The 12,956-nt window shown below is 40.3% G+C and overlaps 1 protein-coding gene across 2 annotated transcripts in view; it reads right to left on the bottom strand.

Moving 5' to 3' along the window:
* Window positions 1-5,651: 5,651 nt before the first annotated feature.
* si:cabz01090165.1 (uncharacterized protein LOC100333421 homolog) overlaps window positions 5,652-12,956 on the bottom strand; it is a 267,664-nt gene continuing 260,359 nt past the window's right edge. For both annotated transcript variants that reach the window (XM_036584828.1, XM_036584827.1), the window contains one exon: window positions 5,652-6,622. The gene's annotated coding sequence lies outside the window, so the exon portion shown is untranslated. The remainder of the gene's footprint in view (window positions 6,623-12,956) is intronic.

Genomic DNA, 12,956 nt, shown 5'->3' with positions numbered 1-12,956 from the left:
AGATTAAACAGCAGAAATATGTGGTTTTGCCTTAATCTTAATCTTAATCTTTGCTCTAATTCCTGAAGGAATTTTTAATTTCCATTTTTTATTTTAATTTTAGTGTATTTTCAGCCTTATCTTATTAATCCTAACTATATATCACTTTATACAGCACTTTGCACTGCAGTTAGAGGTGGGGTAGCAGGGGTGCATGTGGTGGAGTGGTTGCCCCAGGCCACGCCCATCAGGAGGCCAACATACATGACCAAAACTGAATGAATAAATTAATTATTCACTTTGTTCTTTGAGTCAACTCAACACTAACTCCAGCTTTAGACTCCAAGTCTGGAATCTCTTGGGTTCAAGTCCAAGTCAAGTCTTGAGACCTTCCTACCAACTCTCGCGGTCGTCATTGGGGCCCAGGGGACTGGTGCATGCTGCAGAGTTGAATCTCAAGTCTCTGACATTTGAATCTCAAATCTTATTAGAGAATTGTAGCTTAGTGTCATTATTAGCTCCAGACCAAACACACATAATGATCTTTTTATTATAGAAAAACTTCAGTCTGAAGGATAGAACTGAAGCGCTACATGCAATAAATGCATTATGTAGGGAAAAGAGGCAATACAGCCTTAAAGCATTGCTTTATTCTGTAGTTTGGACACCAATTGTGCTAATTTGTGTTATAGCTAATCCAGCTGAAGTTTTAGTGAGCTTTAATGGAATGTGGCTTGTAACTTAGTAAAACTTCAGCTCAATGAGCTGAGGCACTAGTTAGCGTACATGCTAGCCAAACTTTTCAAGTTGTTTTGCCTCTTTACTTTACAAACCACAATGTGAAAGTAATGTAGTGTTGTGCTCTATTCATCAGACTGAAGGTTTTCCATGATGAAAGGTTTGTTATTTAAAGCAGGGTCAAACTTGATGCCACTGCAAGCTGCAGGAGAATAGTGTTGTAGGCATGACTGTGCATGACTGTTCCAAAACAAACAGAAAAATAAACACACAGAAGGATAAAACTGACAGTTGGAAAGGTGTTAATACATTAAGGTTGGCAGTCCTAATTTAATGAGTTTCTTTGTTTTGTTTTTTATTCTCAGCCTGATTTTGTCGAGCCTCAAGCCTCTGAGGTTGAGTCTGTGTTTTTAGTTTAGTGTACTAATGTAAGCCCCTCGTAAAAGCCTGTCAGATTCGACACAGCTTCAAATAATGAGCCTCAGATTATAGAGAAACATTCAATCTGAGGGACTGAACTGAAGACCTACCTGCAGTAAACGTGGGGTTTAGAGGAAAGTGGAAATATTACTTAAAATAGTTGGTTACTGTATAGGTTGTGTTGCAAGTATGCTTCCTAGCTAGCATAATAGCTAATCCAGCTGAGGTTTTAGTATGTCTTAGAGAAAAGTGGTCTGCAATTTAACAAAACTTCAGCTAGATTCGCTGACAACTTAAACTAAATTAGCTATTACATTAACTAGTTTACTTGCTATTGAAACTACATGCCACATTTGTTGCATGGAGTGCTTCATACTGTCCATCAGACTCAGGATTGTTCTATAAGGCTTATTACTTGAAACTGTATTGAGCCTGACACCACTGTGAGTTGCAGTAATGAATGTGCATGACCATACAAAACTGACAGAAAAAGTAACATGTAAAGTTGAAAATAAATGGTTTTACCACATTAAGGTCAGCGGTCCTAATTTAATTGGTTTAGTTTGTTTTTTTTCTCAGGCTTACCTCTCAAGTAAATGACTGACTTGCAACTTGAGTCCCCATTTCTAATAGCCACTATTTGCTGTGTTTGCAAGAGAAGTGCTTTACAAATAAAGGTTTGATTTGGTGCATTCACATGTAATTGTTGTAGCATTGTGGGTATTGCCCATTAGGAATGCAGTGCACATCAATGCCCATTGTAGTGAGTGAAAATGGTAGAGTCTACATGTTATAACTGCATGATGATGGCCTGAACAACATACTGTGTCATTTACAGCATGCTGTGCAGGGAGCGGTTGGTTCAAGGCAGGGTTTCAATGGAACGGGTTATACGTATTATGGCCCATACGTTTCACATCATTATATGCAAATGAGATAACTACACATGATATGTTAGCTCCACACCTTTGCTCATTCACTGTTCAATACTTTTCAATGCAATAAATGGCCACCAACTTATTACCATTTTCTTACCATTCTGAATGCAGTAAATGTGCACTATTTTCTTTGCTAGGCCAGTAAGCGATGCTGCCATGCAAATGTTCTCTGGTGTGTGCTGGCAGACGCTAAGCTAGCCATGGGCTATGTTTCTGCTGAAGACAAGATAGGGCAGGGTGAGGATGCATATGAGCGAGCTAAGTGGGTCATCATCACTCACATCCATATATATTACGTAACCCCCCTGTGTGAATAGTGTATTAGATGCACAGGCTGTGTTGCAAAAGCAAATATGCTCTTCTTTATGCTGACATGTTCAGATGCTAACTAGATTGCATTGTAATCCAAGGGTATGTGTGGGAGTCAACAGCAATTATTCACAGACAAACTAGTGCAAAGCGCGCTCTGTGTGCTTGTGAGTTTGTGCATTATTTCATTAATTAATCAACAGCGTTCCTTTCCGAGTGATTTGAACTCGATGCGTTATTCATAACGGAATGCAAAAGCTAAACGTTGGTTGCAGTTTACTAGCAGACACAAAGGAAGAAACGCAAAAGGTATCTGTTTCAGTTATGCTTCCAATAGACACATTTGGCATGATTTCAGCATGAACTTTCATTAGCATTGGATCGGAATGTTCTAGAACCTTCAGCAGGCTCTGTTCCTGCCCCCATGATGAGAAACAATACAGCATCTGTGATAATGACAGCGCCTAGTTTTATGACTCTTGCAGTGCAATAGACTCTATGAGTGCACAAAGATTGTTTATAAACTGGAGGCAGGGTAATTATTTTGTCAAAAAGTCCAGAAAAACAAAAGACGTGCATCTTTTTCAATTTTATTTCTTGCTTTTTCTCACTCAGATCACGCCTACGGTTTGGGAATGGGGAAAAAACACACACACACTGACGTGAGAGACTGAACGTGCAGCTGAGCTGACACAACAAATACGTATTCGAATTCTGCCAAATTGACTGTTTGACCATCTGTGATTCGGTGGCACACCACGCCAGAATCAAATTAGCCCGTTAATGTATTCTGGTCCAGAGGCCTGTGCGGTACTTGGGCTAGATGGGATGTCATGAACTTGCTTATTTAGCTTTCACATTGCTAAAGACCCGTATTATGCTCAAGCTGTGAAAGGGCCCATGCAAACACAGGGGGGTTTGTATATAAGAGCTGCATTCTATCAGTCACTGGGAATTTACCATTGAAAAGGGGAATCTATAATGAAGAACTTGGTATGGCTTGTATATGTGTTCAGAGAACTGGAGCTCGAATGAATCATGATAATATACAACGTTCTAATATACAAGGTAAAGCAAAGAAGCCCTGAACATTGTTTCAAATGTTTTTTTTGTACTCACTAAAAAGGTAGTCCCAGTGGCTTATAGTGTTGTTTTTTAGCAACAGGTGATCAGAAAAATGATACAAGAATGAGGAAAAATTAAGAAATAATAACATGCATAAAATGCTTTTCAACCAATCAGATTGTATGATTGGAACTACTTTGAGACTGTACATATGAAGAGTCTCTTAACTCAGAGACACCTGAGAAATGGAGTAAGTGGAGCAGGTGCTGCCCTACTTTATTTGAGGGGAAACAATTACATGCTTTTGCTCTCATATGCAGCGATTATGTATGTTTTATTTGAATGAAAGACTTTCAGTGTAAATAACCCTGTAAGCAACCTCCCCTAGAACAAGCTGTCACTTACAGAAGTGCATTCCTACCAGGGGAGAAAAAAAATCTAAATCTTGAAGATTTGGCTTATTATGTGGATGCATTGACTTACTTTCCTTAGATTGTGACTTATTTATCTTGTAATAATGACATTTTCTCTGAATTTTGACACATTTCAAAATAATTACTATTTTTTCACATTTGGCTTTTTTTTCCTCAAGATTCTAAGTTAGTTTGTTGAAATAAAGCTTATTTCCTGAAATTTTGGACTTATAATCTCTAAAATTCTGACTTACTATGGCAGAACAATGTGTTACTCAATTTCAAGAAAACAAGTAATGAGTTCAGGATAGTAGGTCAAAATTATAGGAAAATAAGTATTTAATTCAAGATAATAAGTTAATAGTAAATTATTAGACATAATAAATTATTTAGACATAATAAGTCAAATGAAATTTTAAGTAAAATATTTTGACATACTGCTGCCAGAAACTGGGAAGAAAAACAAACATTTTTTTTTTTTCCTTTACTACCTGAAAGAATGCGCTTCCACTGTTTGCAACTATTTTTAACCTAAACTGAAATAAACAGGTCTGCTCCCCCACTTGTTCTCAGAATCAGGCGCCCATGCTCTAACGAAACTGATCTGATGTCTTTCTCTATCTCAAGTTCTTTTTCTGTCTATGAGAGTCAGAGATTTTAAAATCTCAGCTTTGTTGACACATGTAAAATGTTTCACTGCATGGCAGCTGTGGCGAGGTCCTGGTGATGTCTTACCTTCAAAATCCATGTAGAACCACACCACGCCTGAAAACCAGCTGAATAGATGTATAGTTGTCCCCCAAAGAGAAGATAAAGTTAGAATGATAGAAAGAGAATAGAGGAATGAAATATTTCATTCCCCACAGAACTCACCAAATGGATAAAACACATGAAATCAGCAAGAGCATTTGGACCAAATGTTCTAGAAACTTCAGCAGGCCCTGTTCGTGCCCCATAACAATAAACAGAACATCTGTGATTGACAGCATCAAGTCTTATGACTCCTCCAGTGAAATAGACTAATCTAAGATATATAACAACTGATGACTGAAAAAGTCCAGCCATTCAAAAAGAAAAGCAAAGTCCAATCATTCATTTTCATATTCTTCGGTAAAGCCCCATACAGGATCATACTGAGCAGCGGCTGTGCCTAGCAAAAAGTACAGCATATATATTTCTTTAATAAAGTCTAAGCTTGTCCCGGAGCATGGGCAGCCCTGTTTCGGAAAATAAATTAAATGATAATTTCACTTACTAGCCACTAGGGACTAGAGGTAAGGTCAACTGTGGGCATTACCAGCAGGGTGAGTAGTGACCTCATGTGGTGAAAGCAATCATTGCCCCCTTATTCTACAGAAATTAAATTCCCCTCCCTTTGGCTACAAATTACTTATAAATTTGTGAATGCCTTTAAGAAATGCTCACAGCGCACCAAGAGTAAAATGCTTTCTAATGCGATGAGGGTATTTTCAGGGATTAAACGGCCTATAAGACGGATTTTCGTGGAATTGGAAGCCTGGTCTGCTGAGACTCAGTTTTTGAAGTACATAGAACTTTAAGGCTAATATGACCTAAAGCACCAGAGGATGAAATGAGCAGTAAAAATGAATTTGTCTATGAACACTGATGATCTAACAACAGCACAATAAATCCACAGTTTAGCAATATGTAGTGTTATGGCTGAAATCCAGGGAATCCTCAGGGCTAATAAGTGATCATTTCTGAGGATTATGTGAACTTTTACCAAAGGAGGAGCATTTCTGAGGGGAAAAAGTCTCTTCCACACTCCTTGAAGAAAAATACTTTATTTCTTTATAAATCCACATATAGTACCTATGAAAGCATAAAATTCCATCCCAGGACTTTTATTATTTTCACTTATAATTCAAATCAGAGATGGCTGAAGGTGTACCCCACATACAAATACGTACACAGTCAATTGGAGAAAAAAAAGAACAGTATTTTATTTGTTCAGGCCAACTTTCAAAGAGACCTGCTTAGTGTCGAACATATTTTTTAATGTCTATTAGAGTCGGTGTGTTTTAAAAATGTCCAAGCATTCAGTTCTGTTGATACATGTGATTTTAAAAAGTTTCAGTGCATTGGCGAGATCCTGGAGGTGTCTTTCTCTTTTGGAATCGATCTCCAAAAGCTGTGTAGAGCCACACCATGCCTGAAAATCAGCTGAACAGATGTACAGTTATCCCACAAGGGCAAGAGGGGAGAAAGTTCGAGTGATTGAGAGAGAATAGAAGAGTGGAATTTATCATAAAGTGCCCAGAAAGTTCACTCGTTATTAGTATATCAATATTTCCATGACCTGTGCTAACACTGTATTTCCATCCACCATTTCACGTTGAATCAGAGCATATTATTCCTTTGGCTTTGCACTTTTCTACAAGCTGAACTTCCCACGGTGTCTGAGCACTGGAGCTCGATCATGGTAAATATTCAGTTTCCATAGGTTCATGAAAGAACAGCAACAGATTCCAATAGACGTGTTCACTTCTGTAGTCCAACGATGGTCATTTTATTATTTTTTTTAATATTATATATTTTTTTCTAGGAGCGATGGCCTCTGGTTAGGACAAAATTATGCCCATATGCTCCAAACAGGCTCATTAATATCCATTGTTTGTGGAGAAGCTTGCATAAGGGACTGAAAACAGTTGCTGTTACTGGCTTCCACCCACCTCTTCTCCCAGTAGTGTATTGGCTCCAATCCCAGGCAATTTATATTAGCCTCCAGACTGAGTTTGCCTAGAAGAACCAGAAGTAGAGATGTTAGAGCCAGCTGCCTACTAGAAAAAAAAACACTTGTGGTAAAACAACTCTAAAGCAGCAAAACAGTAGCAGTGTTATGACAGCATGCTATATGTGCAGGGTATATCATCTGACAGCAAAAAGGAACAAATTCATCCAGTCATTAATATATACGATACATCACATCCGTCAGTTGAATCTTCCAAAGCACTCTGCTTGGGTGGTGAATTGAAAATACACTCTCACAATATTCACAGCAGTAAGTTAGCTGTCAAGCTACGTGCCTGCAGTTCTACAGTTTTCTGCTGAAATGCTCGGTTCAGCAGATTGCGAACTTGAGGAGCATATGGAAGGTAAATTCAGCATGTTAAAAACCTTGAGGACAGACTGGCTTTCCAGAAGGTGGCTGCCTCCTATCTGAGTGGTGTGTCTTCCAATGCGCACGGCCTGAGCGGCACCATTAGCATCCGAGAATGCGCGAAGCCTGTATTAAAGCAACACTTCCAGGCAACGGCAGCTGACCAAGCAGAAACGAAGGAGCAAAATGATGACTAAGCAAGCCTATGCTAATTGGACATCCCCTCAAACAACTTCATTAGCTTGAACCCCTGCTATCAGTCATCAGATACCATGGGGAAAAGCTTAGCGTTTCATAGATTTCACGGTGGTGGAGCTAACAATGCAAGGGCGAGCACCGTTCTGCTGCTGCAGCCGGCTCTAGCTATCTGCAGGCAGCAGCAGGCTAACGCTAAGCCCTTTTCAGCTAGCTATTTTTAGCGTGGTCTACCCTGCCGCAGTCAGGAGGGATTCTGGGTCGGAACTGCTGTTGGCAGGGAGACGGCGGAGAGGTTGTGGCCCACTTTCGACAGCGCACAAACAACAGTAATTACCCCTCCAGCTTCGGGGCTGCTTCTGTCCCACAGCGTGCCTTCACCTTAAAGATTAGACCATTTGTCTCCATATCTGAGACTTGATGCTTTCGCCCCTTCGTCCCTATCTGTCTAACCTCTCTCCCGCCACTTCTCCTGCCTTTCTTCACTCCACATCATAACGCTCCCGTCCTCCCATTTCCCACCTCATCCATTGTTCCTTTTCTTCCTTGCACAGCTTTTCCTCCGCAGTTCTTTTGATATGTACTCTCTCTTTTCCCCACAGGTTGTAATCTCACCCCTCCCTTTTTTTTCAGTCTGAGGTGAAAAACTAATCCATTCCAGGTGAGCTAGAGAACACGCTGCTCATTTCTTCCATTTCTTCTTTCCACATTCAAACCCAGCAGATCATTTGGAAGCACCCTCGGGGAACTGATTTTCCACCCATTTGTGATTCATTTAACCAGATGAATATACACCGAGGGAGAGCAGGAGAATTATTACTCAAGCACGCTGCTGCAGTGCTTCGTCGGCCGGTGACAGCCGCTTTAGAAAGGTTCTCAGTCATACAGGGAGAGGGTGTTAAGAAGACACTATTATTTTATGATGGTCATCTTTCTTGTAGCTTTGCAGTGCAGCAAAATCCCTAACAGGACATTTATTTAAACCTCTGAACCCGGTAACCTTGCGTCTTAAGGAAAAAGAAAAGAAAAAGAAACTCCTTCACTTCTTCCTAACTCTGAACACACGATAAATCTCCCTGCACCTAATTAAGAGTACACTCAGCGCTCTCAACCAGCCATTTCAATTTGCCTACCCTCAGTCCATCAACCTGACCAACCACAGCGTCCTTCACCCTGCTAGTCAGCCTGGAATTAGCTTCTGCCAGCAGGGGGCATGCTTTCATATCAAACAACCCATTTCACTAGCATGAATACATTTCAGGCCCGTTTACCTTACTGCTGGGCTCCGTTTTTTGCTCCTCAGAAGCACTTCCATGGAGCTCAACCATGACCAATTGTCCAAGATGGTTCTTCCAGGCTATGTTAAATGGAGTTATCTCCTTCAGAAGCTGGGTGGTATGGATGCTCGAAAGCCTTCGCTTGCAGCTATTATCTCCCCTCCAAACCTAGCATGGGAAAGAGCTGGGGAAAAGCTCCAGTTGCGCAACTAGGGTCTCAAGTGTCCCACATATACATATGAAGAATATTCTTAAATTATCAATAAGTTATCAGAAATACAAAAGGAGTGATTATAAGGAGTTCATCAAAGCTGCTAGATAACCAGGTGCCTCATGCCAAGGGCCCCAGTGTGATTGCACTTGTCTTGCAAGCCAGACTTCTACTTATCATCAGAGAATATGGTAATTTTGTCGCTCAATGTGGCCAAGAACTGCCTTGTTGATGAGAAGGGTCAACCTGACTGGCATAGAAACTGACCAGCTACAAACTGCTTTGTGTGACAGGCAAGAGCAGGCGATTTTCAAAATACTGCTACAGCAAGAACTAAATTTGCAGGGAACAAAGTGCTGTCATATATCAGCAAATATGTGAGATATCTTGTTTATCCTGACTAAATTATTCAAACAAAACTATTGTACAAATTTTAAAGATGACTTTTGTCAATCCAGAAACTACATCTTGGTTAAAAATCTTATTAGTGGGGCTCCCGAGTGGCGCAACCGTCTAAGCGTTGGTCCCTGGTGATGCTACAGCCATCTGTAGCCGGGAGTCCAAGAGAGCACAATTGGCCTCGCTCTCTCTGGGTGGGCAGGATGGCCCCTCCTTCTCCCCCCATCACTTAACGCGTTGCTAGTCAGCGCAGGCGTCTGTTAGCTGGCGTAACAGATCTGGCGGTTGGCGCTTTCCTCTGAGCACGTTCAGATGTCCAATGACGTTGTGTGAGCGGCAGTTCGAAAAGAAGCCGCTTCACTGGTCTTGGAGGAAGCCTGTGCTCGCCTTCGCCCTCCTAGCGTTGATAGTATCATGTGATTGGGGGAGTCCCAGCTAGCGGGTGGAACTGCCGATGACTAAATTGGGGAGATAATTGGGTTAAACTAATAATAATAAAAAAAAAATATTATCGCCCACTGTGCATGGTAAGTATCTGCGTAGTATGGCTGATTAGCTAGCACATAGCTCAGCAAAAAAAAGTTTGTTTTCTGTTGGACTGATAAAAAACACAAAATTAGGAAACACTTTATTTGAAGGCAAGCTTTGTAACAATGTTATGAAGCATCATTCCCAATTAATGTATAAGGCAGAAGGCTAGTTAACAGCCCCATATTTCAGTCCTACGCACGATTTTAATGCTTTTGAGTATAAATGATATTTTTCATACAAATATGATCAAATATTACTTGAGAAAAATGTCACTGTCTGTGTTTCTACTTGAGTACAAAACTACTAAACTACTGTAAGTTTATTTCAAATGTACTTGAGTATCACAATGTATTGTGGGTTACTGTATTCATTATATTATATTTTTAGATGAACATTTTGATGAAAGGAGACCTAAAAGACATGAAAAACAGAGTTAATTGTTCTGGTCTGCAGCCACTCAGGTCTCTTTAATAGAAACTGTACTTTTGTATTAAATGGCAAGAAGAATAAATAAGGCCTTTGCCTTGTAAGCTCCTTTACTTGGGAATGACGCTTTATTACAGTGTTAGAAATGGAACACATCTGTCTCTTATGTCAATACAATGCCATTTACTTCATAAAAACAAAAAAAAAAAATACTTAATTTATGCCAAAAAAGTCATCAACTTGAGATAATTTTCATAATTTCATAAATATTCAAGTATTGCTTTATAAATAATAATGTGTTATGAAGTTCCTGTGTATGTAGCTTTCAGATAAAATGTTAATCAACATTCCAACAACTGTCAACATTTTCTCATACAGTACACATTAGATCAGGGGTGTCAAACTCAACTCCTAAAAGGGCCATATTAAAAAATCTCAACAAATCCATGAGCCAGAGAACCCCTTAGTTTTATTTCATTTTTAATAAACATTTTGTAATAAACCGAACTGACCATTGTTTATTCAAAATGCACAAAACTTCAAAACTTGAAATGTTCACAATTTAAATGTTTCCAGGAGTTCAGTCTTTTAAACCTACCTATTTGCTTGAACTGGACACCTGGCATCTTTTCTTTGCTGCAAGTTCATTAATTATTGGGCTCAATTTCTGACCTGCTGAGCTGACATTAGGTGTTTATACTGATTAAACTGCAGTTAGGTGATACGACTGGCATGAAACGGTACAGAATTCTGTAGAATTGTGTAGAATTGAGGTGTAACCGTGATTATCGTTGGGGTAGGAGAGTCGGCGTGCACATTACGTTGCAGTGCATGCTGGGGTCTGCAGTGCAGTGCATTGTGAAATGAGTTTATATTATTAGAAAATAAAAATATTTTTGCGGGCCTGATAGGATTGTGTTGCGGGCCTGATCTGGCCCATGAGCCTTGTGTTTGACACATGGGCATTGGATGGTCCATGTACCTCGGGGGCAGCGCATCGGAGGCTAAAGCTACACCTGCACGGCAGGTAGTTACAGCACTGTGGAACTCCATACGTGGTCAAGCACTGCAGATGTGGAAGAGACTGGCCCTCTAGATGCACTAGAGCTACAACTAAAATACAAACTAATGTCTCCAGGGCAGCCAGGGCGCTGATGATTGGTCTCACAGAAAGGAAAATAGGAGAGCCAGCAGGAGGATGAGTGGAAAGCCAAGTGGAGGACTTATCCTCACGACGAACACAGTCTCTCTCTCTCTCTCTCTCTCTCTCTCTCTCTCTCTCTCTCTCTCTCTCTCTCGCCCTATCTCTCTCTGCATTTAGGTGCTGCACTAGTTTTATGATGATTGCTTATTCCCACCAGCACTCAGACATGTGGGCGGTGGCCGAGGCAGCAGCAGGTGAAATGGAGGGATTTTCATCACTTTCTTTTTGGAGTCGTAATGCTGCGGTGAAGTGGTTATTCAAATACACCCCCTGCTTCACACAGATACTTATGTGCGGCGCTAACATTGCACAAAGAAAAATAAGAATAGGTCTATGCCTTATTCCTCAGCAGGAATAACCATAACAAAGAGACACGCATAGTTATACAAAGGCGCCCAGCAAAGCCTTCACTTTCTGTCGTAAACATTCACCATTACAAACATTCACTGGAGACTCATTACTCTTACAAATGAGCAGTATCAACAGAATTAAACTGAAGCTTTCACAACAGTCAGTCTTTCCCTTTTGAGGGCAAATTAACCCCTTAAATTACAGACGTATTGTTCAGATATCAATCTTATTCAGCATACTTATTATTTAGTAACCACTGTCAAGCATTTGGTAAATTTATGAAACTAATATGTAGGTTATGCCATTATGAGAGTAAGGAATTGAACCCACATAGACTTGAAGGGATTAAAAAAAAGACAAAAAGAAATCTTCAAAGACATGCCCTGCGTCTCAGTTCAAGTACATCCAAAGTACACCAGACACTTTCAATGCAAGAAGTGAGTTGAAACAGGGGGATGAAACGGGATGTACTGTACTATTAATACTGTCATGCTGTGCCTGTTTCGAGCAGTAGATGCCATGCATGCACCAGGGGCAGATTTGGCTGCTTCTGTCAAGAAATATACCGGTAGAATTGCTACATAAAACACACTCAAGTGGTGTTTTTCACCTGCAAAACCTCCAAAAACAAAAAAAAAGCCCACTGCTTCGAAAATACTCACTGCTTTTAAGAGGCTGAAGTCAGTTTCTTGTTCCTCAGCTTCTCATTGTAATTTGCTTGTTTCACCTTAAATGGTAGCAGCAGTTACATTCCGGTGCCTGAGGTGCCATTTAAGGTGGAACAGGAAAATACGAGCAAAAAGCTTGTGAATAGAAAGTCAACTTCAGCCTCGTCTGCCTTGATAACCCAACTGGTCCACAGAGTATGAATGCGAGCACTAGAAAGTTGAGACGACTTAAAATGCCCATCCATAATAGTAGCCATTATATATTTGTTAAGAATAGCTAACCATAGCTGAAGTGCAGTGCTGACCTGTTCAGGAGAAAATTAGTCAATTCAGCGTTCGTCTTAAAGTCCTTCTGGACTCTAAGCTGAATCCGTCTTTCAAATGCATCACCAATATTTACTATGTCTCTGGTCATGGAACTTTTTAGAAGCATGCAGAGGCTTTTTAGGTCAGGATCCAGTTTGCTTGCTTGCTTCCATGACTGCAGCATGCTGTGTTTGCCAATTTGTTTCATATCTGGCAACCCAGCATGTCGAAATGGTATTGGGAAATGGGCAGTGGTCAGGATCACAGGCCAAAACACAGACTGTCTGCTCTGGAAAGGCAATTTCAAAGAAGAACATACTGGCTTTAGCACTGTTGATGGAGAAGCCAGTATTTCAATTTAGCATGTTTCCTTAATCTCTGATGACATACCATGGTCATTTCTTC

Source organism: Colossoma macropomum, unplaced genomic scaffold (genome assembly GCF_904425465.1).
Source record: "Colossoma macropomum unplaced genomic scaffold, Colossoma_macropomum, whole genome shotgun sequence".
NCBI lineage: Eukaryota > Metazoa > Chordata > Actinopteri > Characiformes > Serrasalmidae > Colossoma > Colossoma macropomum.
The sequence above is the reverse complement of the archived record's forward strand: the minus strand, read 5'-3'. Positions and strand labels throughout refer to the sequence as shown.